The sequence below is a fragment of the Oryctolagus cuniculus genome, unplaced genomic scaffold (genome assembly GCF_964237555.1).
Source record: "Oryctolagus cuniculus unplaced genomic scaffold, mOryCun1.1 SCAFFOLD_50, whole genome shotgun sequence".
NCBI lineage: Eukaryota > Metazoa > Chordata > Mammalia > Lagomorpha > Leporidae > Oryctolagus > Oryctolagus cuniculus.
Window position 1 is genome coordinate 982161 of NW_027208298.1, and position 27968 is coordinate 1010128.

Below are 27968 nucleotides of genomic sequence, written 5' to 3' on the forward strand. Positions count from 1 at the left end.
TCATGTCGAGGTAAATCTAGCTGTGAATTCATAATCTAAGCTCTCATTTTTGACTATTCTATTATTACAGAAAATGTTAGTCATCCCTTTTATAAGATGTAAATTCAAATTGTGCATCTTAGAGAATCCTTCAGTATAGAGTCAGTTTCCCACCTTGAAGAAAATAGAGAATTAAGGGAAGAAGTCAGGCTTAGAATAGAGAAATGAGGGAGCAAGTCCCAGATCACTTACTGACAATAGCAATATCAAATAAAAACTTAGAAAGGTATTTCAACCGTTAGATAACAACTTAGGAAAACATTTACCAGAAGGTCTAATGCTTCTATGAATTCTAAGAATACACGTGACAACTAACTGAGCACCAAAAAGGAAACCTGTTAAAGTGAAATGAACACTATGAGAAACAATGACTTGATCAGCCCTCACCCTGACTGTTGATGAGCAACTTAATATGTTATCCCTCTTAGTATTTTTTTTGTTTGTTTGTTCTACTTAATACTTTTGGTTGAATACTGTAATCAATACACAATTCTTCTTAAGTGCTGAAACTTAACTGAAAAGTGATTGCTGTTAAATATAAGAGCAGGAATAAGAGAGGGAAGAGATGTGCAATCCAGGACATGCTCAAGCTGACTTACCTCAAATGGTAGAGTTAGCAACATACCAGGGGATTCCAATTCAATCCCATCAAGGTGACATGTACCAATGTCATCTCACTAGTTCAAGTGATCAATTTCTATTCACAATTGATCATGATGATAGGACTAAGAACCAAAGGGAGCACATAAACAAGACTAGTGTCTGCAAATAGTAGCTGATAGAATAAATAAGGGAGAGAATGATCCAACATGGGAAGTGAGATACACAGCAGACCCATAGAATGGCAGATGTCCTAAACAGCACTCTGACCTCAGAATCAGCCCTTAAGGCATGCGGATCCGGCTGAAACGCCCATGAGAGTATTTCAGGCATGGAAAGCCAAGACACTCTGGGGGAAAAAAACCTAAATGAAAGATCTCTACAAGTGAGATCCCAGTGGAAAGAACGGGCCATCAAAGAAGGAGGTACCTTTCTCTGAAAGGAGGAGAGAACTTCCACTTTGACCATGGCCTTGTCTAAATGTGATCAGAGTCAGTGAACTCAGGGGGCTTCCATAGCCTTGGCAGCTCATGACAAGAGCCTAGGGTGATTACTGATGCCATAAAGAAGAGTGTCAATTTGTTAAGTCAACAACAGGAGTCACTGTGCACTTACTCCTCATGTAGGATCTTTGTCCTTAATGTGCTGTACATTGAGGTTTAATGCTATAACTAGTACTCAAACAGTATTTTTCACTTTACCTTTCTGTGTGGGAGCCAACTGCTGAAATTTTTCTTAATGTATGCTAAACTGATGTTCTGTATATAAAGAGAATCGAAAATGAATCAATGTGAATGGAAGGGGAGAGAGAGTGGGAAAGGGGAGGATTGTGGGTGGGAGGGACGTTATGGGGGGAAGCCATTGTAATCCATAAGCTGTACTTTGGAAATTCATGTTCATTAAATAAAAGTTAAAAAAAAGAATACATGTATTTGGAAACATCTCTAAAGTATCGAACATGGTGTAGCTTGTTTAAGCAGCAAACTCAAGCACAAGCACATAAAATATTTTTAGTTTCTTTGTACTAGCAGATTTAAAACATCTGAAATAGAGATTCAGGTCACATGGATTAAAATGTATCTTTGATTATTTTTAGCAGTTTAAATCGATGAGCAATCTTTTTATCTATAAGGCAATTAAAACAAAGCTCTTAATAAATCTTCCCATATAGACATACAATATGTGCACACGTGTAACATACAAGGTAGAACAATAAAGCAGTTTCATTAATAGCTTCTTGAAATCTTTAGGTCTTTTTTATTACCATATATAAAACTGTAGATGTCAAAAGATTAAATTGCCACATTAAAAGTTATAACCTCATTAACCAACAAGAGGCACTTGCTTACTCCATTGTTTTTGAAAGCACCTGTAGTATTTTACAGAACAGTTAACCCTTTAGGCCTCTGGGTCTTTCTCATTAAGATAACCATCACGTCTAGTAACACAAAATCATTAGACTTTTTAACTTTCAGACATTTATATCAGCAGCATTTTATATTATCAAAACTTAAAATTTAGCACCACTTCACATATTGACAGTACTTTTGATATAATCCAAATAGCCAACAGACACATGAAAAAATGTTCAAGATCAGTAGCCATCAGTGAAATGCAAATCTAAACCACAATGAGATTTCGCCTCACCCCAGTTAGAATGGCTCTCATACAGAAATTAACAAACAACAAATGCTGGTGCGATTGTGGGGAAAAAGGAAACCTAATCCACTGTTGGTGGAATGTAGACTTGGAAAACCATTATAGAAGGCAGTTTGGAGACATGTCAGAAATCTGAATGTAGTCCTACCATATGAGCTAGCCATCCCACTCCTGGGAATTTACCCAAGGAAAATGAAATCAGCATATGCAAGAGTTATCTGCATTCCCATGTTTATTGCAGCTCAATTTATAATAGCTAAGACATGGAATCAACATGAATGTCCATCAACTAAGACTGGGTAAAGCAATTTTGGGATATGTACTCTATGGAATACTACACAGTGGTAAAAAAGGTGAAATCTGATCATTTGCAACAAAATGGATGAATCTGGAAAACATCATACTTAGAGAGAAATAAGCCAGTCTCAAAGGGTCAAAACCATATGTTCTCCATGATCTGTGATAACTAACAGAGCACCTAAAATGAAAGCTATATAAATCAAACTGTCACTATGAGAAGCAATGACTTAAACAACCTTTGTCTTATCTGTTGAGAAACAGTTTTTAATTATTTTTAATTATTTTTATTTTTTCCTACTTAATAACATTGGTTGAACTCTTTCTTTAACATAGAATTAATCATATGTGTATAAAGTCAATTGAAAGTAGATCCCTATAAAAATAAAGGTGGGAATAAGAGAGAGAGGAACTGTATAGTTTTGCATACATCCCCATGGACTTACTTCTAAGGTTAAACCTAAAATCTCACTCTGATACTCCAAATCCCATGAAACTGGGTGGTAATAATGCCATCTTACATGTTAAAGTGATCATATTATGTTTAATTGATCATATAGATAGGATTAACCGTCAGAGGGATTATATAAATATGATCAAGTGTTTGGTAATAACAATAGAGAGAATTAAAATGGAGAGAATGTTACAACATGGGAAGCAGTCCACACAAAAGACTTACAGAATGACAGGCGTCCTAAGCAGCAAACAGTGTGTATATTTTCAGGGATAGCCCTATCATATAAAATGGCATTGGTATTTATAACTTGCTGGTCAGCTCTGTTTCCATTTTAAATATCACTCTTATTTTTTATTAAACTATTTCTAGATGGCATTGTGTTTTTTGAGAGGTAGAGAGAAATGGAGAGAGAGATGGCTGAGAAACCAACCTTTCACTGCTTCACATCTCAGTGCCCACAGTAGCTGAGCCTGAACTGAGGCCAGGGCCAGGAGCCAGGAAAAATACTGATTGAAAGGGACCCAATATCTCTGAGTCATCACCACTCACTGAAAGGGTTTATTTCCTGGGAATCTGGGGTCAGGGGTCAGAACCAAATTACAAACCCAAAGAGTGTCATGTGGAACAAGGTGATTTTTTTGGTAAATAAATCCACTTTATTGCAGAATCTATAGCAGAAGCAGCAAGAAACTTAAAAATTTAATAGAAAAAAGATCTGACTTTATACTAGAAACAAAGTTGTACATAGAAAAAAAGCTGACAAAGACATACAAGAGTTTTATCACCAAATTAGGAAATGTTTTTGAAGGATATTTAAAAAGCAACATAATATTAATATATTGGATGACAGAATTTTATAAAGATGTCATAGCTCCCCAGATTGAACCTATAAATTTAACTCAGCAAAATACCAAAAAAGATTTTTAGTGGAACTCGACGAACTGAAACTAAAGTTAGTATAGAAGTCCAAAAACAGATAGTACAATTCTAAAAATGAACAAAGGTACACACCCTTCTACATATCAAAACTTTTTATTACACCACAGTAAGTAAGAGTGTGGCATTGGCTCAGAATTGGTTTGATCAGTGGAAAAGGACAAACTGAGGACATATCCATGCATATATGGAAACTGTACACTCATGGAACAAGGTGATCTTAATTGCTGGACTCATTGACTAAACAACAATGATTTTTAGTTTTGCTTATTTTACAGTGTTGGAATGCAACTTCCTTTTGATTACAAAGTTGAAAATGTGAAGAAATGCATGAGAAAAATTTCAGGATACCCTAGAACTGCGTTGGTTCTTTAAAGCTTTCAAAGAATTTTTATCAGGTTTTATGAGAATAATGTAGCACTTGGGGAAGAAGATACAGCCCAGGAGCCCTGCACTGGAGGGCAAGATGGAGAAGATCTCCACAGCCACCATGACCTTCCCCTTGGTGCTCTGGTAGACAGGCAGGAAGGTCACCCAGACACTGCAGAACACCAGCATGCTGAAGGTCAGGAACTTGGCTTCATTGAATGTGTCAGGCAGGTTCCTGGCTAGGAAAGCCACAGTGAAGCTTGCCAGGGCCAAGGAGCCCAGGTAGCCCAGGACACAGTAGAAGGCAGTGGCTGAACCCTTATTGCACACCAGGATGATGTGGTCAGGCTCAGAATGTGCATCTAACTCAATAAATGGAGGAGAAATTCCCAACCAGATGACACAGAGAGCCACTTGGATCAAGGAGCAGATGGGAATGATGAAGTTAGAAGCTCCTGATACCAGCAATCGCCTGATAGTTCTTCCAGGTTTTGTAACTTTGAAGGCAAGAAGCACAGTGATGGTCTTGGCCAGCACGGTGGAAACAGCCACTGTGAACACAAGGCCAAATGCTATTTGCTGGAGGAGTCAGGTGGCTGTGTTTGGACGGCCAAGGAAGAGTAAGGAGCAGAGGAAGCACAGGAGGAGGGTGATGAGCAGGATGTAGCTGAGGGTCCTGTTATTGGCCTTGACGATGGGAGTGTCTCGGTGCTTCACAAAGACCCAGAGGACTGCAGCTGTGAGGACAGAGAAGGACAGAGCCACAGAGGCCAGAGCCGTCCCCAGGTCATCCTCAAAGGCTAAGAATGTCACCAACTTGGGGAGGCAGTGGTTTCTCTCCATGTTTGGGTACTCGTGATCTGCACATGGGATGCACTGCTCTGCATCTGCGGAGAAAAGGAAGACTGTTTCCACTTCACAATTTGCTCCTTTTTCCCTGTTAAGGAAAATGGTCCCCTTTGCAATGTCATGGTGAGTCCAGCCTGCTCTAATGTGTACCAGGACACACTAAAGTATATTTCTGCACTCCTGACCCAGAGAGAATGCTCGTCTCTAGGTGTAGGAAGCTCACTGAAACAAGCTCCTTAGCACATGGGGCTCTGGGGACTCATTTTGTCACTCAGAGATATTTCTTTCAGTGTTTTATTTTCTCAAAGTGATGTATTTCCTGTATTTCATATGGGCATAGATTCTTCCAAACCCTCTTCTCTACTGCCCCTAGTGTTTTTCTCTGGAGAAGCTTGTGTTCACATGGGTTAAAATATTTGTCTGTGGTCACCAGGTTTATGGTTTTTCTTTTTTTAATACTCAAATGTAGATGACCTATTTAAAATATCTATCACTCCTAGGACTTCCATACATCAGTCAATACTCTAATTTCCTGCATGGACTCATCACTCTTTCCATATAAATGTTGATATGCTGTGATTGCATAGAAAAGAATTATTGCTACTAGTTTTTTTTAAAGTTTTTTTTATTTTTTTTAAATTTTTTGACAGGCAGAGTGGACAGTGAGAGAGAGAGACAGAGAGAAAGGTCTTCCTTTGCAGTTGGTTCACCCTCCAATGGCCGCCGTGGCCAGCGCACTGTGGCCGGCGCACTGCGCTGATCCGATGGCAGGAGCCAGGTACTTATCCTGGTCTCCCAAGGGGTGCAGGGCCCAAGGACTCAGGCCATCCTCCACTGCACTCCCTGGCCACAGCAGAGAGCTGGCCTGGAAGAGGGGCAACCGGGCCAGAATCCGGCGCCCCAACCGGGACTAGAACCTGGTGTGCCGGCGCCACAAGGCGGAGGATTATCCTAGTGAGCCGCGGCGCCACCACTACTAGTTTTTTAATGGTTGTATGGGAGTAAGTGATATTTTCATAACAGTATTGAAAGAGAACTTTCCACTCCTTTTCACTGAAAGCATGGCTTGTTCATCATTTTAGTCATGTGAACACCACATGGACACCACATTGTCTCTGTTGAAGTAATACACTTCTGCAGCAGCAGCATGAAGGAAGTCATTAAAATCAATGCACAAAAATCAACAGCCTTTGTATACACAGACAATGCCATGGCTGAGGAAGAACTTCTAAGATCAATCCCATTCACAATAGCTACAAAAACAATCAAATACCTTGGAATAAACTTAACCAAAGACGTTAAAGATCTCTACGATGAAAATTACAAAACCTTAAAGAAAGAAATAGAAGAGGATACCAAGAAATGGAAAAATCTTCCATGCTCATGGATTGGAAGAATCAATATTATCAAAATGTCCATTCTCCCAAAAGCAATTTACAGATTCAATGCAATACCAATCAAGATACCGAAGACCTTCTTCTCAGATCTGGAAAAAATGGTGCTGAAATTTATATGGAGGCACAAGAGACCTCGAATAGCTAAAGCAATCTTGTACAACAAAAACAAAGCCGGAGGCATCACAATACCAGATTTCAGGACATACTACAGGGCAGTTGTAATTAAAACAGCATGGTACTGGTACAGAAACAGATGGATAGACCAATGGAACAGAATTGAAACACCAGAAATCAACCCAAACATCTACAGCCAACTTATATTTGATCAAGGATCTAAAACTAATTCCTTGAGCAAGGACAGTCTATTCAATAAATGGTGCTGGGAAAATTGGATTTCCACGTGCAGAATCATGAAGCAAGACCCCTACCTTACACCTTACACAAAAATCCACTCAACGTGGATTAAAGACCTAAATCTATGACCTGACACCATCAAGTTACTAGAGAACATTGGAGAAACCCTTCAAGATATTGGCACAGGCAAAGAATTTCTGGAAAAGACCCGGGAGGCACAGGCAGTCAAAGCCAAAATCAACTATTGGGATTGCATCAAATTGAGAAGTTTCTGTACTGCAAAAGAAACAGTCAGGAGAGTGAAGAGACAACCGACAGAATGGGAAAAAATATTTGCAAACTATGCAACAGATAAAGGGTTAATAACCAGAATCTACAAAGAGATCAAGAAACTCCACAACATCAAAACAAACAACCCACTTAAGAGATGGGCCAAGGACCTCAATAGACATTTTTCAAAAGAGGAAATCCAAATGGCCAACAGGCACATGAAAAAATGTTCAAGGTCATTAGCATTCAGGGAAATGCAAATCAAAACCACAATGAGGTTTCACCTCACCCCGGTTAGAATGGCTCACATGCAGAAATCTACCAAGAACAGATGCTGGCGAGGATGTGGGGAAAAAGGGACACTAACCCACTGTTGGTGGGAATGCAAGCTGGTCAAGCCACTGTGGAAGTCAGTCTGGAGATTCCTCAGAAACCTGAAGATAACCCTACCGTTCGACCCAGCCATCCCACTCCTTGGGATTTACCCAAAGGAATTTAAATTGGCAAACAAAAAAGCGGTCTGCACCCTAATGTTTATTGCAGCTCAATTCACAATAGCTAAGACCTGGAACCAACCTAAATGCCCATCAACAGTAGACTGGATAAAGAAATTATGGGATATGTACTCTTTAGAATACTATACCGCAGTAAGAAACAACGAAATCCAGTCATTTGCAACAAAATGGAGGAATCTGGAACACATCATGCTGAGTGAAATAAGCCAGTCCCAAAGGGACAAATACCATATGTTCTCCCTGATCGGTGACGACTGACTGAACACCAAGAGGGAAACCTGTTGGAGTGAGGTGGACACTATGGGAAATGGTGGCTTGATCAGCATAGCCCTGACTGTTAATGAACAACTTAATACATTATCCCTCTTGGTAGTTTTCTTTATCTGTTCTACTTAATATGACTGGTTTAGATCTGTAATTGATGCACAGTTATTCTTAAGTGTTGAAAATTAACTGAAATGTGATCCCTGTTGAACATGGTGGTGGGAATGGGAGAGGGAAGAGATGTATAATTTGGGACATGCTCAGGCTGACTTGCCCCAAGTGGTGGAGTTGGAAGCATACCAGGGGATTCCAATTCAATCCCATCGAGGTGGCATGTACCAATGCCATCTCACTGTTCCAGGTGATCAGTTTCAGTTCACAGTTGGTCATGGTGAAGGGACTGGGAGTCAAAGGGAACACATAGACAAGTCTAGTACCTGCTAACGCTAACCGATGGAGTAAAAAAAGGGGAGAGTGATCCAACATGGGAAGTGAGATACTCAGCAGACTCATAGAATGGCAGATGTCCTAAATAGCACTCTGGCCTCAGAATCAGCCCTAAAGGCACTCGGATCTGGCTGAAAAGCTCATGAGAGTATTTCAGGCATGGAAAGCCAAGACACTCTGGCAAAAGATCTCTGCGAGTGAGATCCCAGTGGAAAGAACAGGTCATCAAAGAAGGAGGTACCTTTCTCTGAAGGGAGGAGAGAACCTCCACTTTGACTATGACCTTGTCTAAACAAGATAAGAGTCAGAGAACTCAGAGGGCTTCCATAGCCTTGGAAACTCATGACTGGAGCATAGGGAGATTACTGATGCCATAGACAGGAGTGTCAATTGGTAAAGTCAACAACAGGAGTCACTGTGCACTTACTCCTCATGTAGGATCTCTATCCTTAATGTGCTGTACATTGAGATTTAATGCTATAACGAGTACTCAAACAATATATTTCACTTTGTGTTTCTATGGGGGTGCAAACTGTTGAAATCCTTACTTAATGCATACTAAACTGATCCTCTGTAAAAAAAAAAAAAAAAAAGAAAAAAGAAAAAAAAAAAGAAATTATCAATTCCCAACTTGACTCTCACTGGGATTAAACATGACAATAGGTCTGCTCTGATTTCATCATCATTTAAAAAAAATCATCTATTATTTTTCACTTTATGTTTCTGTGTGGGAGCAAACTGTTGAAATCCATACTTAATGTATACTAAGCTGATCTTCTGTATATTAAGATAATCGAAAATGGATCATGATGTGAATGGAAGGGGAGAGGGAGTGGGAAAGGGGAGGGTTGTGGGTGGGAGGGACGGTATGGGGGGGAAGCCATTGTAATCCATAAGTCGTACTTTGGAAAATTATATGCATTAAATAAAAGTTAAAAAAAAAAAGAACAGGCCAGTTGGTGACCATGTCTCTCTCTCAATCATATGTCAATTTAAGAAACAAAAGTAGATTCAGTGTTGTGGCATGATATGTAAAGCCACCAGCTGCAATGCCAGCATCCCTTATGGACATTGTTTTGTGTTCCAGTAATCCATTTCCAATCCAGCTCCCTGCTAATGGCCTGGAAAAAGCCGCAGAAGATGGCCCAAGTACTTGGGTCCCCTGAACCCATGTGGGAGACCCAAATGAACCTGGCTGCTGGCATCTGCCTTGCCAAACCTGGTCAATTGTGCATGTCTGGGGCTTGAATAAGTAGATGGAATCTCTTTCTCTCTCTCTCTCTCTCTCTCTCTCTCTGTCTGTCTCCTCTGTAACTCTTTGAAATTAAAAAAAAAATATTTTTTAAGGGAGGAGAGAACCTCCACTTTGACTATGACCTTGTCTAAACAAGATAAGAGTTGGAGAACTCAGAGGGCTTCCATAGCCTTGGAAACTCATGACTGGAGCATAGGGAGATTACTGATGCCATAGACAGGAGTGCCAATTGGTAAAGTCAACAACAGGAGTCACTGTGCACTTACTCCTCATGTAGGATCTCTGTCCTTAATGTGCTGTACATTGAGATTTAATGCTATAACGAGTACTCAATATATTTCACTTTGTGTTTCTATGGGGGTGCAAACTGTTGAAATCCTTACTTAATGCATAGTAAACTGATCCTCTGTAAAAAAAAAAAAAGAAAAAGAAATTATCAATTCCCAACTTGACTCTCACTGGGATTAAACATGACAATAGGTCTGCTCTGATTTCATCATCATTTAAAAAAAATCATCTATTATTTTTCACTTTATGTTTCTGTGTGGGAGCAAACTGTTGAAATCCATACTTGATGTATACTAAGCTGATCTTCTGTATATTAAGATAATCGAAAATGGATCATGATGTGAATGGAAGGGGAGAGGGAGTGGGAAAGGGGAGGGTTGTGGGTGGGAGGGACGGTATGGGGGGGAAGCCATTGTAATCCATAAGCTGTACTTTGGAAATTTATATGCATTAAATAAAAGTTTAAAAAAATAAATAAATAGAAAAAAAAACAAAAAAAAAATTTTTAAAAGAAAGGAAATGATATTAGTTGGTCCACACTTGTAGTAAAGTGCTTCTCAGGTTTTAAGTTGGTAATCATACAAGCTTCATGGACTGGAGGACTGGAGGTGTTATGTAGTTGCATAGTTATTAGGATGTTTTGTCTGTATATTTCACTCTTATTTTCTCTTATTCTAGTATAGAAAACAAAAGGACAAAGGGAGGCATTCATTATGTGTACTACACAGCACGCACTATGTAAAAGACCCAGCACAGAAAGTAATACAGTATTCCCATCACAATTCCTGTGAAGTAGCTCCCTGTTTCTCAGGTGTGTATGGAAAAGTTTTGATTTCAAGATTTCTAGAAATCCTTAGGGAGCCTTAACAAATGCTCATCTGATATTTTTTGTTCAGACATTAGTAGGCCTACTAGAAGATCTCAGATTAAGACAGCCTCATCTAGCACTGGATGGAAAAGAAGGATATCAGAGAGAATCAGTGTCAGTGTTGAGCTAGAGAGGATGAGCACCACCAGACTACTGAGATGGCGAGAGTGAGCATACAACAAGTGTATGGAAAGAGTGAGTGAAAGTGTGCATAGAGAACAATGGGGCACTCTTATCCCATTATAAAGATTCTTGGTTTCCTTTTTATCTAGAAATAGTTAAGATGGTGGAGTTTTCATAGTGAGTTACACGTTTTCTACCTGTATGATTGGAAATGTCTCTCTCTGGACAAATAACACAAATATAGCAGCAGACAGCTCTTCCTTCCTGTGGCATTTTCCTGAATCCTGGACCACACCTCTGGCCACATAAAGACTGAGGAGTCTGAGGGGGAAAGAGAAGCGATGGTCATTGTTTTGCACATCATTAGGCACTGTGATAAGATGTCTCTATTTGCCCCATCATTCTGAAGGTCATCACTGTCTTCCCCATTCTCTGTCTTGTTGATTTTTTCATACATCCAATTTGTAGTTTCTATGATGCCCGTTCCAGGTTTGTCAATTGTCTACCAAACATTATGAGGGTACCTGATTGCTGTAATTTTGTTCATCACCAGATCTATTCTTCTAGGCCTTTGTTTCTTTCTACTACATTTCTTCCTCTGAAATCTTTAACATTCATATCATTATTCTGTAATGTGTATATTTGAGACTGAGTATTCAGAAAAAGACAAGGCCACAGAGAAATGATGAGCAAATGTTATAAAAATATGGATTGTGTATCTAATCCTCTTCTGGACTTCTAGATGCAGGGAGAGTATCAATTTCAAGAAACTAAGAATGCATTTTGGGCATAAAGCATCATAGTTATACAAATCACCCACAAAATTCCCTGGGGGATTTCAACAGTAGAATGATGATAAAACATTTGACCACAGCTGTGAGATGCTATGCAGAAAAGAAACTGCACTTATTGGCAACCACAATGACAATGAAAATGAGAATGTTTTCTACAAATAGGCGATGGATAGATCAACTTATAATTTACTAGTGTTCATGCTGCATTAAAATATATGACTCTCACCATATTTAAGATATCACTGTTCTTCTAAATCTATATATCTATATATACATGAAATGAAAATTTTTCACCTTATATAAATAAAAAATTGAAAAAATTTAGAATTTCTGTACACATGTATTTTGTAATTTTATGTCTATATACTGATATCTATCTCTATTCATTAACATTGCTCATTTTAGTCACTCAACATCTGAATGCATAATTATTTCCAAAGTAAAAACAGCAATAACTAATACAAACATAAGCTTCTAATACACATTGACTCATATATGTGTAAGGGACACCATATCTTTTGAAGCCAAGATGATAATTGAGAATTGAATACTTATTTAAAATCTTGCACTTAATCTCCTCTCAGACCCTCTGTATGTATCGAATATTTCCATGGATCCACACCTTCTTGAATGCTATAGGCCATTCTATCATCTCTTCATTGAGGACCAAGCCTTGGTCATGTGCACTCTCAGAGGAGAACTCCCCGATTTTAATCAGCAAACGAAATCCAGCAGGAAAATTCACAATGTTGTGGATATCATAATGTGCCATATGGTGTCTTGTTTCATGGAAGGAAACATCCTCCCCAGCACTGTTGGTAAATTGGATTTTCTTCAGGAGTGGATGAAGCTGGAGGGGAGGCACAATTGGAAAGAGGGAGAACATTCAGATGAGAGGTGGGAGGTGCATATGACTGAGAAATCCTTCTTTTGCCTCCTGTGTATCCTCAGGTTTTCTATTTGGTGGAGGCTGACTTTTGTCTGAATGATCATCATATCATTGTTCAAATGCAGGGAATTCTACCCCCCAACACCCATTAAAATGATGGGGACCATTTGAATCCAGAGAAATCACAGGATGTGTCCCACAGGGTGGCTGACCATCAAAGATTGTTAGAGGTTTAGGAAAGCTCATCTTAGTTTTCCAAATGTAAACAACATGGCTTTATATATGCGATATCTTGATTATTGTGATGGTTCCATAGGTGAGTGCAAACATGTGCACTTTTCAAAATATACCCCCTACCAAATAGAATGAAATCCTCTCTTTGACAAAAAATGGATGCAACTGGAGACCTTTATGCTTATGCTTACTGAAATAAACCAGTTCCAATCAGAAAATATAATTTGTTTTCTGTGATGTGTAGTAGTTACTATAGATGCAAAATAAAACCCCACCATGTATCAAAATGAAACTGATATCTTGGATTTCATTTTTGCTTATCATCTTGTGTAAGTTCCTGTGGAACATGGTCTTTCTACTTTTCATTTATGAATCATTATGATTACTGTGGCATTACACCTGTGATTATAAAGCAAATTGAAATGCTATTTTTGCAAAAATTAAAAAGAAAGGAAGGAGGGGAGAATGAGAGAGGGAGGGAAGGAAGAATGGATATCTTCTTAGAAATGTATCTATGAAATACATGAAATCTATTATGTTCATATCAATATTTTTTACTTTAGCAAATTTGGGCTGGCCTTGTGGTGCAGCAGGTGAAGCTGCTGTCCACAGTGCCCAGCATCCCTGTGAGTGCTGGTTAAATTACTGTTGTTCTACTGCTGGTTCAGGTCTCTGCCAATGTACATGGGAAAGCATTAGATGATGGTCCAACTGCCTGGGCCCCTACACTCACATGAGAGACCCAGTGGAAGCTCCTGCATCCTGGCTTAGAGTGTTCCCAGTCCTGGTCCTTGCAGCCATTGTGGAGTGAATCAGCAGATGCAAGATCTGTCTCCTTTTCTCTTTCTGTCTCTCACTCTCTTACAGTAACTTTGATTTTCAAATAATTTTTTAGAGTTTAACAATATTGAATAAAATATCAGATGAATTCTGTTAGATAAATTAGAAATCCAAGCATAATTTTTCATAATAAAGTTTCTGGAACCTGACATCTCGGGCTGCTGCTGGCAAGTCCAAACTGATAAACATGTGTATACAGTTTATGTGTAATTCTATTTGTATAACATTTTCAATGAAATAATATCAGAAAACTTCCAACAGAGGCAAATTGATAGAAACAACCAAATTCAACAAATACTCAGGAGCCCCAACAAATTAGACCAGAAGAGAAATTCACTGCAACACATTATGGCAACACTCAGCTCAGTGAAACACAAAGAAGAAATCCTAAATTGTGCCAGAGAGAAACGATGAATCATATTTAAGGATAATTTAATCAGACTCACACCAGACTTATCGCAAACACTACAGGCAAGGAGATAATGGCATGATATATTCCAAGTTTCAAAAGACAAACAATGACAACCTAGAATAATATACCTTGAAAAGCTATCATATATGAATGTAGGGAAAATAAAGATTTTCCACGACAAACAGAAACTGAAGGAATTTGTATCCTCACATCCAACCCTACAACACTGGCTCAAAGACGTGCTGCACACAGAAATACAGAAACAAGAACTTCACTACAAAAAAAGGTGAATGTAGAAAATGAGCCAACTAAACTACAAACAAATCTCAAAATACATAAACAGCTTGTTTAAGGAACCATGACTGGAAAAAGACAGTATTTAATAATAGTCACAGTGAATATAAATGGCCTCAACTCGACAACCAAGAGAGACAGACTAGCGGATTGAATTAAAAAAGAGAATCTATCTATATGCTGCCTTCAGGAAACACACCTTATCAGCAAAGATGCATGCAGACTGAAAGTGAAAGGGTGGAAAAAGATATTTCAAGCTAACAGAAATCAAAAAAGAGCTGGGGTGGCCATCCTAATATCAGACAAAATAGACTTTAACACACAAACTATTAAAAGAGAGAAAGAAGGGCATTATATAATGATTAAAGGATCAATCCAACATGAAGGCATTACTATTATAAATGTATATGCACCTAATTACAGGGCACCTGACTACTTGAAAGAATTACTAAAGAACTTAAAGGGAGATATAGATTCAAATACAATGGTTACAGGGGCATTCAGCATGCCACTCTCACCAATGGACAGATCAACCAGACAGAAATTCAACAAGGAAACAACAGAGTTAATTGATGCTATAGACCAAATAGACCTAATAGATATCTTCAGAACCTTTCACCCCACAGCCACAGAGTTCACGTATTTCTCCCCAGTACATGGAACGTTCTCTAGGATTGACCATACGCTAGGCCATAAAGGGAGCCTCAACAAATTCAAAAAAATTGAAACTATACCATGCAGCTTCTCAGACCATAGCACAGTGAAACTCAAAATCAACAACCCAAGAATCTCTACACCATATGCAAATACATGGAGAATGAACAACATGATTCTGAATGAACAGTGGGTCATAGAAGAAATCAAGAGAAATCAAAGGATTTCTAGAAACAAATGAAAATGACAGCACAACCTATCAAAACTTGTGGGATACAGTAAAAGCAGTGCTAGGAGGAAAGCTTATAGCAATTGGTGCCTACATCAAGAAACTGGAAAGGAACCAAACAAATGACCTCTCAATGCACCTCAAGGATATAGAGAAACAGCAGCAAATCCAACCCAAACCAGGCAGAAGAAAAGAACTACTATAGATTAGAGAAGAAATAAACAGAATTGAAACAAACAAACAAAAAAACAATACAAAAGATCAACAAAACCAGGAGCTGGTTCTTTGAAAAAATAAACAAAATAGACACACCATTGGACCAACGAACTGACAAAAGGAGAGAGAAGACCCAAATCCATAAAAGTAATGATGGTAATGGAAATGTAACAGCAGACACAACAGAAATAAAAAGAATCATCAGAAACCATTACAAAGAGATGTAAGCTAACAAATTGAAGAACCTGGAAGAAATGGATAGATTCCTGGACCCTTACAACCTTCCTAAACTGAGCCATGAAGATATACAAAACATAAACAGACCCATAACCATGAAAGAAATTGAATCAGCAATAAACGCACTACCAAAAAAGAAGAGCCCAGGACTGGATGGCTTCACCACTGAATTCTACCAGACTTTTGAAGAACAACTAACCCCAGTTTTTCTCAAGTTATTCAAAACAATTGAAAGGGGGGAATCCTCCCAAATTCTTTCTATGAAGCCAATATCATCTTTTCTTTTTGACAGGGGAGTTAGACAGTGGGAGAGAGAGACAGAGAGAAAGGTCTTCCTTCCGTTGGTTCACCCCCCAGATGGCCGCTGCAGCCGGCGTGCTGCACCGATCTGAAGATAGGAGCCTGGTGCTTCCTCCTGGTCTCCTGTGTGGGTGCAGGGCCCAAGCACTTGGCCATCCTCCACTGCCTTTCCGATCCACAGCAGAGAGCTGGACTGGAAGAGTAGCAACCAGGCAGAACCGGCACCCCAACCGGGACTAGAACCTGGGGTTCCAGTGCTGCAGGCAGAAGATTAGCCTAGTAAGCCATGACGCTGGCCACCAATATTTCCTTAATCCCTAAGCCCTGGAAAGACACAGCAGAGAAAGAAAACTATAGACCTATCTCCCTGATGAACATAGATGCAAAAATACTAAACAAAATCCTAGCAAACCGAATCTAACTACACATCAGAACGATCATTCACATGAACCAAGTGGGATTTATCCCTGGTATGCAGGGATGGCTCAGTGTTCGAGAATCAATCACATTAACAAGTTGAGAAACTGAAATCATATGATTATCTCAATAGCAGCAGATAAAGCATTTGACAAAATACAATACCCTTTCATGATGAAACTTTAAGCACATTGGGGTTAGAAGGAACATTCCTCAACACAACTAAGGCAATTTATGATAAACTCATGGCCAGCATCATATTGAATGGGGAACAGTTGGAGGCATTTCCATTGAAACTGACATCAGACAGGGATGCCCACTCTCACTATTGCTATTCAATATAGTCCTAGAAGCTTTAGCCAGAGACATTAGGCAAGAAAAAGAAATTAAAGGAATACAAATGGGAAAAGAGGAAGTCAAACTATCCCCGTTAGCAGATGACATGATCCTATGTATAGGGGATCCCAAAAATTTTTGTAAGAGAATATTGAATCTCATAGAAGAGTTTGGTAATGTAGCAGGATACAAAGTTAATGCTCAGAAATCAGCAGGCTTTGTATACACTGACAATGCTATGGCCGAGCAAGAACTTCTAAGATAAATCCCAATAAAAATAGCCACAAAATAGTGAAGTACATTGGGATAAATTTAACCAAGGATATCAAAGACCTCTATGAGGAAAATTACAAAACACTAAAGAAAGAAATAGAAGAATAAACAAAAAAATGGAAAAATCTGCCATGTTCATGGATTGGAAGAATCAATATCATCAAAATGTCCATTATCCCAAAAGCAATTTACAGGTTCAATGCAATACTAATCAAAATACCAAAGTCATTCTTTACAGACCCAGAAAAAATGATGCTGAAATTCATATGGAGAAGCAGGAGACCGTGAATAGCTAAAGCAATCCTTTACAATAAAAACAAATCCGGAGTATTCACAATTCCAGAATTCAAGACATACTACAGGGCAGTTATTATCAAAACAGCCTGGTACTGGTTCAAAAACAGATGGACAGATCAATGGAAACACTGGAAATCAATCCAAACATCTATAACCAACTCATATTCAACAAAGGAGCTAAAACCAACCCCCTGGAACAGGGACAGCCTCTTCAACAAATGGTGCAGTGAAAACTGGATGTCAACATGTTGAAGTATGAAACAAGACCCCTATCATCATACACCATATACAGAAATCCACTCACCATGGATCAAAGATCTAGATATATGCCATAACACCATGAAATTAATTGAGAGCATAGGGGAAACCCTTCAAGACATTGGAACAGGCAAAGAATTCTTGAGAAAACACCAGAGGCACAGGTAGTCAAAGCTAAAATAGCCAAATGGGATTACCTCAAATTGAGAAGTTTCTTTACAGCAAAAGAAATAGTCAGGAAAGTGAAGAGGCAACCAACACAATGGGAGAAATTATTTGCAAACTACATGACTGGTAAAGAATTAACAACTAGACTCTATAAAATGATCACGAAACTCCACAACAACCAACCCAATATAAAGATGGGCCAAGGACCTTAACAGACATTTTTCAAAGGAGGAAATCCAAATGGCCAACAGACTCATGAAAAAATGCTCAGGATCTCTAGCCATCAGGGAAATGCAAATCAAAACCACAATGAGGTTTCACTTCACCCCAGTTAGAATGGCTCACATACAGAAATCAACTAACAACAGATGCTGGCGAGGATGTGGGGAAAAAGGGACACTAATCCACTGTTGGTGAGAAGGCAAACTGATAAAGCCACTATGGAATACAGTTTGGAGAGTCCTCAGTAACCAGAATATAGCCTTACCACATGACCCAGCCATCGCACTCCTTGGAATTTACCCAAAGGAAATTAAACTGGAAAAAAAGAGCTGTGTGCACTTCAATGTTTATTGCAGCTCAATTCACAATAGCTAAGACATGGAATCAACCTAAATGCCCATCAACAGATGACTGGATAAAGAAATTATGGGTTATGTACTCTACAGAATACTGTACAGCTGTTTAATAAATGAAATCTGGACATTTGCAACAAAATGAAGGTATCTGGAAATCATCATGCTGAGTGAATTAAGCCAGTCCCAAAGGGACAAATATCGTATGTTCTCACTTATGGATGACAACTAACTGAGCACCAAAGGGGAAACTTGTTGAAGTGAAATGGACACTATGAGAAACAATGACCAGATAAGCCCTTGTCTTGACTGTTGAGGAAGAACTTACTATTTTATTCCTTTTAGTATTTTTTGTTCTGCTTAATACCATTGGTTGAACTCCTTAGTTAATACACAATTATTCTTAGGCATTTAAAATTAACAGAAAAGTGATCTCTGTTAAATATAAGAGTGGGAGTAAGAGATTGAGGAGATATACAGTTTGGCAGATGCACACCCAACTTACCTCCAATGGTAGAGTTAGAAATATGCCAGGGGATTCCAATTCAACCCCATCAAGGTGGCATGTACCCATTCCATCTCACTTGTTAAAGTGATCATTTTAAGTACATAATTGTCAAAGAGATTTCACAAATAAGACCAGTGTCTGTAAATAATGAAGGATAGAATTAAAAGGGAGACAATGATCCTACGGGGGAAGCAGGATGCACAGCAGCCTCATAGAATGGCAAATGCCCTGAACAGCACTCCAGACTCAGAATCAATCCTTGGGGCATTCGGATCTGGCTAAAAGGCCCATGAGAGTCTCACAGGCATGGAAAGCCAAGGCACAGTGGCAAAAATGACCTGAATGAAACATCTCGGTGAATGAGATCGCAGCAGAAAGAATGTGCCATCAAAGAAGGAGGCACCTTTCTCTGAAGGGAGGAATGGACCCTCACTGTGATATGGCCTTGACTAAATAAGATCAGAGTTGGTGAACTCAGGAGGCTTCCAAAGCCTTGACAGCTCATGGCAAGAGCCTCGGGTGATTACTGACGTTATAGATAAGAGTGTCAATTGTTAACTCAACAATGGGAGTCACTGTGCACCTGCTCTCCATGTAGGATTTCTGTCCTTAAAGTGTTGTACTATAAGAATTAACAGTAAAACAACTAGTCAAACAGTACTCTATATCTTGTGCGGTTGGGTGGGTGCAGTCTTTTGAAATCTTTACTTAGTATATACTAAGTTGATCACCTGTATATAAAGATAATTGAAAATGAATCTTGATGAAGAGTGGGATGGGAGAGGGAGTGGGAGATAGGGCGGTTATGGGTGGGAGAGAGGTTATGGGGGAAAAAGCTACAACAATGCAAAAGTTGTACTTTGTAAATTTTTATTTACTATATAAAAAAACAATACCCTGATGGCAGTTAGTATCTGAACAGTGTGTATTAACTCTTGACTTTCAGAGTCTCCTGACACCTGTTGTGGGACAGCCAATTCTTTAAAGGACTATCATTATGTCTTCACTAATTTGAACCAAGAACTTCATAAATATTCTCTAATCTTATATTTGTAAGCCTTCTCGGCCAGTACATTTACTTTTAAAATGTGAGTCTATCAAATCACAAATAGGATGTTAATTAATATTGGATGTAATCCCAGAAATTACATAGTGAAGTAAACATGCTGAAGTCAATTTAATTTACATATATGTATAATATAGAATATATATTTATCTTCTGTGAGACATTCAATTTATTTGATTTACTCAAATAATTTGATCAGGATATTTTCCTGTTTCAGAGTCATTTTATGATAAAATGTGCACCCCACTGCTATTTGCCCCAGTAATGTCTCACAGAGGGCATGGACTACAGCACACAGCTGTAGGGGATATTATTATAGGGTATATAGTTGTTGTGGGATATGTCCAGAGTCCACTTTTCCTAACCTTACATACATTCCAACAAAAAGAGTACTTTTGATCATTTTTTCTTCCCAGTCTTTGTAATGAGCTGTGTTAGGATATTCTAAACATTGCACTATACTCTGAGAAACATTATTCTATGATATGTCATTATAGAATCTGTATTGAAAATGTTACATGGAGCTAAACTCACTCCCTAGATTAAGTCTCATCAACAAATGCAGACATTTGGGTTTCCACATGCAGAGATTTTAAATCAGACTGCTACCTCATAACCTATACAAATATCAACTCATAATTTATCAAGGATCTAAACCTAAAACCTGAAACTATCAAATTACAAGAGGCAAACATTGGGGAAACACTACAAGTCATTTCCCTGGCAAGAATTTCTTGGATAAAATCCAAGAAGTAAAGGCAATAAAGGCAAGAATATACATTAAGCTAAGTAACTTCTCATCAGCAAAAGACACACTCATCTAAGTGAAGACACTACTTACAAAATGGGAGAAATATTTGCAAAACATGGTTCCAATAAAGTATTAATCTCCAGATGTATAAGGAATTCAAGAAACTTAACAACAACATAACCAACAATCTAGTTAAGAAATGAACTAAGGATATGAACAGGGATTTTTTCACAGGATGAAATACAAATGCCCAAGAGAAACATGAAAAGAGGTTCATGATCACTAACCATCAGGGAAGCACCAATAAGAACTAACGTGGGATTTCACTTCACCCCACTTTGAATGAATATTATCCAAAATTTGAAAAATAGCAAATTTTGCTGAGGATCAGGAAAAAAAGGTACCCCAATGCAATGTTGATGGGAAGGATTATAAGCCAGTACAAACATAATGCAAGATAATAGAGGAACTCCTCAGAAAACCAATATTGGTTCTACAACATGGCCTAGTTGTCTCAGACCTGGGAATGTATCCAAATGAATTGAAATCAGCACAAGAAAGAGTCTCCTACACTCCCAACCTTATAGAAGCTCAATGCACAACACATAAGATGTAGAATCATCTAGAGGTCCATCAACTGATGGCTGGGAGAAGGAATTGGTGAGATACTTATATATATATAAAATATCATATTATATCATCTCACATATATGAATATTACACAGCCATAATTAAGAATGAAATCTTGACATTTAAAACTGGAGGTCATCACAGTAAATTACATAAGCCAGAGGTACAAAAATATTATGTTTCCTCTCATTTGTGTTAGTTAATATATGAGTATAAAATTGTGTGGACTTTAGATAATTTCCTATGTAATTATAAGTAGTGCTTCGCTAAATCAAATCATAGGCTGGTGCCATGGCTCAATAGGCTAATCCTGCACCTAGCGGCGCCAGCACACAGGGTTCTAGTCCCAGTCGGGGCACCAGATTCTGTCCCGGTTGCCCCCCTTCCAGGCCAGCTCTCTGCTGTGGCCCGGGAGTGCAGTGGAGGATGGCCCAAGTGCTTGGGCCCTGCACCCCATTGGAGACCAGGATAAGCACCTGGCTCCTGCCTTCGGATCAGCGTTGTGCACCACCCGCGGCAGCCATTGGAGGGTGCACCAATGGCAAAGGAAGACCTTTCTCTCTGTCTCTCTCTCTCTCTAACTGTCCACTCTACCTGTAAAAAAAATAAAAAAATAAATCAAATCATATTATTGACAATATGTTCCTCTTTCACACATTAAAAAAATTAAGTGGTTGCTACTGAGGACTCTTGCAGTACTAGTAATGCTATGTTATTAATATGGGTGTTGGTTGTAGTATGATAAGATGACAAAAAACTCTTTTATCTGTAGACTTATGTGCATTTCTTAGCATATAGACCATTTTAAAATTATTTTTAACATGTTGCATAGCAGAAAATATATTTAAAATGTTCCATAGCAGATAACAAATTCTCCACACATAGATAACAATTACAGATGTATCTATGCCCAGTCTGTTGGGAAAGAACCCACTTTCCATTATACCTGATCATGGCAATCTCAACATGAAAACATGGTCATGTGGTACTGCAATAAAAATACCTGAGAATGCCATCAGGTGTTCAATAAATGTCCTGTTCTGGGAGATGTTTACCTGCCATGGAAAAATCCTTGGTTGAGTTGCATCTCCTGGAGATCCCTTTTCTATTTGCTCTGAAAGCATCTTATGGAGGGCATGGGCCACTGCATACACAGCATTGTAGATGAAATAGCTGGAGTCAGATATGGTCAGCATGTCAATGCGTCCTGGGAAAAACTCAAAGGAAGCATTTGGTGGGCAGACTCCAATTGTTCCACAAAGTGACCCAGGAGGTAAGCAGTGAAAAGCATGAAGCCATAGTTGACTGAGGAAGAAATCTTCTGGGTAGTGGGAAAGGTCCACTGTCTTGACAAAGTGGTTGAGGCCAGGGATTTCTTCCTTGTGGTGTGAAAATGAGAAGCCTCCATGAAAAGAGTGTAGCATGTGGTCTGTCTCATGCACAACAATCTCCCACTTTGCAGCCATGATCCACACCTTCCCCAGGGTTAAATAGTATTTGCTTAGAAATTCCATGGTATACACACTCCTTACATCACCATATAGAATATGCACATTTGCAGATGAAATTCGAAGCCCTGCTAGGAAGGATATTTCAGTTTTTTCATATCTTGACTTAGTGTCTGGGAGCTTTATTATATTGGCCAAGCAGAGACCTTTCTTTACCATCTCGGTTTGAATATCCTGTAGGAACTTCTCTCCTTTCATATCATTAGATACAAAGATCACCACCCAAATCCAGCCAAAATGTAGTAGCAAGGAGAGCATTCCACAGGCCAGAGAGCTGTCACTAGTGGCCATCTGATAGAGTGATGGAAACTTGTCTCTCTCACTTAGCATGGGATCAAAAGGGCCATATGTGATCTGAATGGAAAGAAAACCGCTGTGATTTGACTTTTGTGGGTTTTGAGTTTTCTGTCTTGGGAAGTGATTTAAAAAAAGTCCTATGAAGAAATATCATGTGTAGGCATAAGAAAATTCTATCACCTGGGATCAGAGTAACTGTGCTTCAATGCCTGTTGCTTTTAGCAAAAGAAATGTACATCTTCATGCATAGCATGAAAGATAATGTGTAAGATACCCACGTTCTTCATGTATATTTGGGAAGAAGAAGGCATGTATTTTGGATTCAGAATCACCAGGACATTGGTCTTTCCCACCTCTCACCTCATGAGACATGTGGAGAACAGCTCCCACTGCAACTGGTGTTGTGTGTTTCCTCAGGGACAAATATTTTGTGTGGGTTGATCTCCTGATACTTTGAATATCATTTGTTTTCAAGCATATCCTAAATTGTCTTGAAAAATATATTCACCTATCATCTCTGAGTATACATAAAATTGCTTTTCAGACCACAATCCTCCTAAGCTATTGCAGTCTGAGCTTGATGGTAATGTGTGCAGATTGCTACCTATTTGTAGGGGGTCTCCATTCAGAATCCTGGAAATGTGAATACAGGCCCTGGGAAGCAGCTTGATTGGTTACATGATTGGTTTCCTAACACCTATTTGTAATATTTGGATTGATTACTTTCACCATGGTCAGTGAGCACCAGCACTATGGTGGCTATTTTGTGATTATACTGTGAATGGGTACACACTGTCTGCCTGTATTTGTTTCTTATTCTGTCAAACACTACGATCTAAATCTCTTAGTTGCACATGGAAGTGAACTGGGAGTCCTGTGAAGGAATCTGCTGAATGTGAGGAAGTCAGGATTAGGCCTAGGGAGAGGGTAAAATCTCATCTAAGTGTAACTCAGCCCCAAACACTCCTTTATGATCTTTGGGACTGTCATGGACCTCAGTGGGTTCCAAATGGAAAGTCTGGGCCCAGGTCTTGATATACCCATGTCTAACATTGAGTCATCCCAGGATATCTCTGCGCTGTGGGTATTTCCTGTCAATAGTCAGCAGTCAACTTTCTCAGCAGGTGGGGATGGATACATTGGGCCTAGACAGTGATCTCTCTCACAATCTAAGGAATTCCCCAGAATCTGTTTCAAATTGTGGTGCTATATGTGCAGTTGTGTTCCACATGACCTTTGCTTCAAATTGGACATGTCTGGTGGGAGATGGCAGAATTCCTCACCAGAATTCACACCATATTTACCTGTGGGGTTTTGTACAGCTCCAACATTGTTCCAATTTCAGCTGAAAATGCTGACATGGTTCCAGCAATTATGGCAACTGTCTTGCCTTGTGTCTGGCAGGTGTAGTTAGGGATGAAATGAATGTTTCCAGTCAGCCAGTGCAGAGTGCTCCTCAGGGTGAAGTGACCACTGGTAACAGAATTGTAGAGCTGGAAACCAAGGGTCAGGTTGGGGAGGAGCTGGGGGTCCTTATTGATCTCCTGGATAGCAAAGCGGAAGGCCAGCACGTATTGGTAGTTCTTCCACAGCCACCTAAAGATAGGAGCAACATCGGGGAGAAGGGTGAGACTATGGAATTCAGAGCAACAACACAGCCATGCCCTGAGGCAGCAATGGTCATACTCAGGCTTCCACTCAGTGGTGCCTCAGTTCTGGCACATGGAGGAGGTGTGAGTGAGGTTCCAAGGGCTCTAGAAGATTTTGGAATGACCCTCAGATTCCTCTGAAGCAAACTGTGTCCATGATCACACTCAGCTTCCCTAGTCCTTCAGGAAAGCCTTGATGTGTCCCAACATGGGATTTCACTTCTACTTAGGGATGGAACCCAAGAGGAAGCATCTCTGTTTTCAGTACCCTCTGAAATAGTTGAACACCATCTGACTTGTCAGGTATATTAGCATTTGGGAGCATCTCTAATCTATTCACCATAGGGATTTTCATGAGCCCTTTCTGTAATTTTCTGTTATAATATACAAATTCTAACAGAAGTATTTTCATTCAGTTATGTTTGCCTTGATAATGAGCATTTCATTCAGAAATTCAAATTGTCATAATACTTACAATGTTTATTTTACATCACTCTTTTCCTCATCCACGAAGTTCCATTTTATCTATTTCTCTATCTATATGCTACTGAAGTCTGTTTAGTTCTTAGATTTACTTATTTGAATGGCAAATTAATAGCATTAATTGAAATGTTTCTTGCTTTTAATCATTCTGCTTAAATGCAATTATTTATTTCATGAAGGGCTTTATTTTTCAGTGCTTGGTTACTTGTAGCTCTTGCTGTCAGTTGAAAGCTGAGAAGTTTGCTTCTTTTTCCCCCAAATACATGCCTGCCCGGTATTAAGTTCTGGACAGTGTACAAAGTTGATAAAAATCCTGCAGAGATCATAAGCATTAGTGCTAGATATGTGTATTCATGACTGACATCTCACTCAAAACCCAAATTTTTTCAGTGTTCTTAACTCATCTTTCAAGTGTATGCAATAAGCTGCAGTGATAATAAAATAGAGATCTCTCCAAACTATTTCTGTGATTCCTATAACCTTGAAACAAATTTAAAATATAAGAAATGTTTTTAATTAGATTCCACTTAGTGATCTCGATGATATTATTTCACAAAACATGGAACTTAAAGCAGTTTAGAATGGTGATTTGACACAGGATCCATGTTTTGAAATATGGCCTTGTTTCATAAAAAATGTGCAAAAGTACTTGTGTATGAAATATTTTTTAAACTTGGAAGATTTTTAAAAATTTGATGATAAAGCAAGATTGATTTTAGAATATGATGTCTAGAGGCAGAACAAGTCTATGATTGCTTCATTGATCAATTTTGCCAAATATTCAGTTTATAGATAACACCAATGGTAAAGTTTATATATCAGAAGATTGAAAAACATATATTCTTAGTAAATACATTTAAAGTAATTACATTTCATCTACACAAATGCTGGACACTTGCTGGTGGGGGAACAAGCATTTTATAAACCTTTAACTTTATCATAATAAGAATTTTGTTTTGTAGTAGTAATATCCTTAATTAGCAGATGAAGAACATAAGGCTTGATGTCATCAACAGAGAGAAGGCACAGTCAGAACTTTACCTCCTGTCTGTAAACAGTTCTCATACTCCTTCCAGTATCTACAGTGACCATGTAAATGACCTTCCAAACTGGTACACTTTTAATAATAAGATAGGGTGATATTAATGAATACACAAGGATTATTGGCATAAATAGGCTGTAGGAAGCAAACCAGGATGTGTGATCATTCTAGATAAAACAAATCTGTCTCACATGTAGACATCCACTGATTTCATGATGCATACTGCAACCATGCATAGCGTGTTTAGTTTGTCACATGAAAGGTACTTGGTAAATTATTTGATGAATAACCAATATTTTGTTCAGTATATCCTAACATTCATAAGGTTTAGGTTTTCTAAGTTGTGAGATATAAATCATATGAAATAAGTTATATAAAAAAGACTGAATAGAATTTTGATAAAAAAGAAAAACATGTATTCTTAATAGTTACATCAATAATTTACATCAATATTTTACATCAATAATAAGTAAGCACAAGTATCTTGATACCAAATGTAGACCTAGCTATTAAGATATTATGAGAAGGGGGCCGGCAGTGTGGCATACCCCGTAAAGCTGCCGCCTGCAATGCTGGCATCCCATATGGTTGCCAGTTCAGGTCCTGGCTGCTCCACTTCCAATCCAGGTCTCTGTTATGGCCTGGGAAAGCAGTAGATAGCCCAAGTGCTTGGGCCTCTGCACAAATGTAGGAGACTCCAAGGAGGCTGCTGGCTCCTGGCTTCAGATTGGCACAGCTCTGGCCATTGCAGCCAACTGGGGAATGAACCAATAGATGGAAGACCTCTCTCTGCCTCTCCTCTCTCTGTGTAACTCTGACTTTCAAATAAATAAATAAATCTTTAAAAAATGGTATGAGAAAAGTATGCTACAGGTTGATAAAAGCCACAAAATGGATAAAACATGGAAACATTGTGCAGTGAAAGGTGCCAGTCAATGGATGATAACAAATCAATTTCTATGCAGTCTCCACAACAGGCATCTATGCTTGTGGCATGGGCTCCTCCTGAGCAAAAGAGATTCTCAAAGTTCCCATACAGAATACCATAGATTAAAGAGTAAAGATTTATTTTCAGGAGCAGGTTCCCAAAAGACTTCTATTGAGTAGATTGCAAGTGTTGATGTATGGGAGGCAGTGTGTATGTCAGGTGGTGGATCTCAGACACAAACAGCTTCTCTACCAGGCACATTTGTTAGCAATGACACCTAGAGTGAGTGCCTTAGATCGAACACTGTCCTCAGGCCATTCTCTGTTCCATGGGTTTTGGATGGGGCAGGCAGGGGTGGGGATGGAGATATGGGCTGGAGTTCCATTTGTCTCATTAATTTCAAGATTCTAGGAGTCTGTTCAGGATATCAGATGAATACAAAATATATCCATCTTTCTCTCCTCCCATGAAGGAGTAGAGAAAAAAATAAAATGGAAAGGGAAGGAACACCAGCCTTCATTGATCTGCATTCCTGAAACTTCTGTGTACATTTTTTAGAATTCTTAAGCAGATTAACCAATACAAACACGCACAAACTTGCAATCTGAACCACAGTTAACACATAACTCAATGTTGGACTTACCAGTTTACTGTCATTTTATCCTTTGGCCTGGATAAAAAAGATAACCGGACCAT

The 27968-nt window shown here is 38.9% G+C and overlaps 1 pseudogene; it reads right to left on the reverse strand.

The window, feature by feature from the left end:
* LOC138848182 (vomeronasal type-2 receptor 116-like) lies at positions 1–27968 on the reverse strand (annotated as a pseudogene).